Here is a 5,529-nt window from a genome sequence, read left to right as displayed (position 1 = left end):
GAATATCCTCCGAGAAAAACCGGAGTGCAGCTCTCAGAGAAACAGCTTTGTGACGTGTGAGTTCATTTCAAAGGCTTACACCACTCTTGGGAGCCCACGGAGGGATATGGTGAAAAGAGAAACGTCCTCAGATACAAACTGGAAAGAAGCCTTCGGAGAAACTGCATTGTGACATGTGAATGCGACTCCTAGACTTCCACGCACCTTTTCACTGACCCGTTTGCTAACACTGTTTGATTGCAATCTGCACTGGGCTATTTCTCAGCGCAATGAAGCTTATGGTGACCAAGGAACTATCGTGAAATGAAAACTGGAAAGAGGCTTTGTGAGAAACTTCTCAGTGAAACGTGAATTCATCTCACAGAGTTCCCACTTAGTCTTCACGAAGCAGTTTGCTAACACCGTTTCCGTGGAATCTGCATAGTGCTATCTGGGAGCGCACTGAGGGCCCACGGTGAAAACGGAAACATCCTCAGGTCGTGACGAGAAAGAAGCTGTCTCCGAAATTGCTTTGTGATGTGTCAATTCACCACACAGAGATTCACCTTCCCTTCTTGTAGCAGTTGGCTAGCACTGTTTTCCTGGATTCCGCAAAGTGATATTGGGGAGCTCATTGAGGGCTACGGGGAAAAGGAAATAGCCTCCGATAAAAACTGGAAGGAAGCGTTCTGAGAAACTGCGTTGCGATGTGCGAATGCAACTCCCAGAGTGACACTTTTCTCTTCAGTGACCAGTTTGCTCACACAGTTTCCTTGAAATCTGCCTTGGGATGCTTCTTAGTGCAATGAAGCTTACGGGGACAAAGGAAATCTCCTCAGATCAAATGAAAAGAAGCTTTCTTAGAAACTGGTTTGCGATGTGTGAAATCATCTCCCAGCGTCACACCGGCGTTTCGTGGGGCAGTCGTTTAACACTGTCTCTCAGGAACCCGAGAAGGGCTACTTTGGGTGGAATTGAGGCCTACGCTGAGGAAGGACATATCCCCAATTAAAAACGTGAGAGAAGCTTTGTGAGACACTTCTCTGTGCTACGTGAATTCAACACACAGAGTTACAGCTGAATCTTCAGGAAGCAGTTTGCTAACACTGTTTTCCTGGAATCTGCAAGGCGATATTTGGGGGCGCATTCAGGGCCCATGGTGCAAACGGAAACGTCCTCAGATGATCACTAGAAAGAAGCCGTCTCAGACATTGCTTTGTGATGTTGAATTCCCCACACGGAGCGTCACCTTTACCATCTTGTAGCAGTATGCTAACACTCTTTTCATGGATTCCGCAAAGGGATATTTGGGAGCTCATTGAGGCCTATGGTGAAAAGGGAAATGTCCTCAGACAAAAACAGGAAAGAAGTGTCTTGAGAAACGGCGTCGGGATGTGTGAATGCAACTCACGGAGTTACAGTTTTCTCTTCAGTGATCAACTTGCTAACACAGTTTTCCTGAAATCTGCCATGGCATATTTCTTAGCGCAATGAAGCTTACAGAGGACATATCCTCAGATAAAATGAGAAAGAAGCTGTCTTAGAAACTGGATTGTGATGTGAGAATTCATCTCACAGAGTTACACGCCCCTTTCATGGAAGAGTCATTTAACACGGTCTTTGAGGAACCTGAGAAGGGCTACTTTGGTTCGAATTCAGGCCTACGCTGAAATACCCTCGATGCAAAACGTGAGCGAAGCTGCGTGAGAAACTTCTCTGTGATACGTGAATTCATCACACAGAGTTACAACCGAGTCTTCAGCAAGCCGTTCGCTAACACTGTTTCCGTGGAATCTGCAAAGTGATATTTGGGGGCGCATTGAGGCCCATAGTGAACACGGAGACATCCTCCGATAATAACTAGAAAGAAGCTGTCTCAGAAATTGCTCTGTGATGTTGAATCCACCACACAGAGATTCACCTTTACCTTCTCGTAGCGGTTTGCTAACACCGTTGCCGTGGATTCTGCAAAGTGATCTTTGGGAGCTCATTGTGGGCTACGGGGAACAGAAAATATCCTCAGATAAGAACCGGAAAGAAGCTTTCTGAGAAACTGCCTTGCGGTGTGTGAATGCGCCTCACGGAGTTACACTTTTCTCTTCAGTGATCAGTTTGCCAGCACCTCGTTTTCTTGAAGTTTGCGATGAGATACTTCTCAGCGCTATGCAGCTTACGGTGACAAAGGAAATATCCTCAGATAAGAAATGAAAGAAGCTTCCTCGGGAATTGCTTTCAGATACGAGACTTCAGCTCCCGGAGTTGCATCACTGGGTCTTGGAGCCGTTTCCTAGCACGGTTTTTGTGGATTCTGAGAACTCATAATTTCGGATGGGCTTGAAGAGTATAGGGGGACAGGAACTATCCTCCGAGAAAAACCGGAAGGAAGCTCTCTGAGAAACTGCTTCGTGATGTGTGAATTCATTTCACAGGGTTACACCACTCCTTCCTGGAGGAGTTTGCTAGCACTGTGTTTGTAGAATCTCACGAGTGATATCTTGGATAGCGTTGAATCCCATGGTGAATCGTGAAATCTCGAGACTCAGACAAATCCGCAGGGAGGATTCTCCTCAGAAACTCAAAGGCGTTTCTCCTCAGAAACTCCTTTGCTGTGGGTGAATTCGGCTCACAGAGTTCTATCATTGTTTCCATGGAGAAGCTTGCTAAGAGTGTTTTCGCAGAACCTGCTCTAAGACACACAGTGGAGCTCCGAGACCACAAATAACCTCAGCTCGAAAACAAAAAAATAGAAGCTTTCTGAGAAACTGCTTTGTGATGTGTGACTTCAACTCACTGAATTACACCTGTGCTTCTTGGGGCCCTTGGCTACCCCTGTTTCTGTGGAATCTGGAAACTGATATTTCAGACCCCTTTGAGGACTACGGGGCCAAAGGAAATATCCTCCGTTACAAAGGAGAGGGAAGCTTTCTGAGAAACTTCTTTGTGATCTGTGAATTCATCTCACAGAATTGCAGCTTTCTCCTCCTGAAGCCCTTCGCGAAGACTGTTCTCGTGGAATTTGCAAAGCGATATTTGGGAGCTCATTGAGGGCTCCGGTGAAAAGGAAATAGCCTCAGATGCACACTGGCAAGAAGCTTTGTGAGAAACTGCATTGCGCTGTGTGAGTGCACCTCACAGAGTTACACTTTTCTCTTCAGTGATGAGTTTGACAAGACCGTTTCCTTGAAATCCGCAATGGGAGACTTCTTGGAGCTACGCAGCTTACCGTGACAAAGGAAGTATCCTCAGATAAAAATGACAGAAGCTTCCTCAGAAATTGCTTTCAGATACGTGACTTCATCTGACCGAGTTACATCACTGTTTCTTGGAGCCGTTCCCCAGCGCTGTTTTTGTGGATTCTGAGAACCGATATTTCGGATGGGTTTGGAGAGTGTGGGGAGAAAGGGAATATCCTCCGAGAAAAACCGGAGTGCAGCTCTAAGAGAAACAGCTTTGTGACGTGTGAGTTCATTTCAAAGGCTTACACCACTCTTGGGAGCCCACGGAGGGATATGGTGAAAAGAGAAACGTCCTCAGATACAAACTGGAAAGAAGCCTTCGGAGAAACTGCATTGTGACATGTGAATGCGACTCCTAGACTTCCACGCACCTTTTCACTGACCCGTTTGCTAACACTGTTTGATTGCAATCTGCACTGGGCTATTTCTCAGCGCAATGAAGCTTATGGTGACCAAGGAACTATCGTGAAATGAAAACTGGAAAGAGGCTTTGTGAGAAACTTCTCAGTGAAACGTGAATTCATCTCACAGAGTTCCCACTTAGTCTTCACGAAGCAGTTTGCTAACACCGTTTCCGTGGAATCTGCATAGTGCTATCTGGGAGCGCACTGAGGGCCCACGGTGAAAACGGAAACATCCTCAGGTCGTGACGAGAAAGAAGCTGTCTCCGAAATTGCTTTGTGATGTGTCAATTCACCACACAGAGATTCACCTTCCCTTCTTGTAGCAGTTGGCTAGCACTGTTTTCCTGGATTCCGCAAAGTGATATTGGGGAGCTCATTGAGGGCTACGGGGAAAAGGAAATAGCCTCCGATAAAAACTGGAAGGAAGCGTTCTGAGAAACTGCGTTGCGATGTGCGAATGCAACTCCCAGAGTGACACTTTTCTCTTCAGTGACCAGTTTGCTCACACAGTTTCCTTGAAATCTGCCTTGGGATGCTTCTTAGTGCAATGAAGCTTACGGGGACAAAGGAAATCTCCTCAGATCAAATGAAAAGAAGCTTTCTTAGAAACTGGTTTGCGATGTGTGAAATCATCTCCCAGCGTCACACCGGCGTTTCGTGGGGCAGTCGTTTAACACTGTCTCTCAGGAACCCGAGAAGGGCTACTTTGGGTGGAATTGAGGCCTACGCTGAGGAAGGACATATCCCCAATTAAAAACGTGAGAGAAGCTTTGTGAGACACTTCTCTGTGCTACGTGAATTCAACACACAGAGTTACAGCTGAATCTTCAGGAAGCAGTTTGCTACCACTGTTTTCCTGGAATCTGCAAGGCGATATTTGGGGGCGCATTCAGGGCCCATGGTGCAAACGGAAACGTCCTCAGATGATCACTAGAAAGAAGCCGTCTCAGACATTGCTTTGTGATGTTGAATTCCCCACACGGAGCGTCACCTTTACCATCTTGTAGCAGTATGCTAACACTCTTTTCATGGATTCCGCAAAGGGATATTTGGGAGCTCATTGAGGCCTATGGTGAAAAGGGAAATGTCCTCAGACAAAAACAGGAAAGAAGTGTCTTGAGAAACGGCGTCGGGATGTGTGAATGCAACTCACGGAGTTACAGTTTTCTCTTCAGTGATCAACTTGCTAACACAGTTTTCCTGAAATCTGCCATGGCATATTTCTTAGCGCAATGAAGCTTACAGAGGACATATCCTCAGATAAAATGAGAAAGAAGCTGTCTTAGAAACTGGATTGTGATGTGAGAATTCATCTCACAGAGTTACACGCCCCTTTCATGGAAGAGTCATTTAACACGGTCTTTGAGGAACCTGAGAAGGGCTACTTTGGTTCGAATTCAGGCCTACGCTGAAATACCCTCGATGCAAAACGTGAGCGAAGCTGCGTGAGAAACTTCTCTGTGATACGTGAATTCATCACACAGAGTTACAACCGAGTCTTCAGCAAGCCGTTCGCTAACACTGTTTCCGTGGAATCTGCAAAGTGATATTTGGGGGCGCATTGAGGCCCATAGTGAACACGGAGACATCCTCCGATAATAACTAGAAAGAAGCTGTCTCAGAAATTGCTCTGTGATGTTGAATCCACCACACAGAGATTCACCTTTACCTTCTCGTAGCGGTTTGCTAACACCGTTGCCGTGGATTCTGCAAAGTGATCTTTGGGAGCTCATTGTGGGCTACGGGGAACAGAAAATATCCTCAGATAAGAACCGGAAAGAAGCTTTCTGAGAAACTGCCTTGCGGTGTGTGAATGCGCCTCACGGAGTTACACTTTTCTCTTCAGTGATCAGTTTGCCAGCACCTCGTTTTCTTGAAGTTTGCGATGAGATACTTCTCAGCGCTATGCA

Source organism: Macaca nemestrina, chromosome Y, assembly GCF_043159975.1.
Source record: "Macaca nemestrina isolate mMacNem1 chromosome Y, mMacNem.hap1, whole genome shotgun sequence".
Classification (NCBI taxonomy): Eukaryota; Metazoa; Chordata; class Mammalia; order Primates; family Cercopithecidae; genus Macaca; species Macaca nemestrina.
This window is presented reverse-complemented; position numbering follows the sequence as displayed.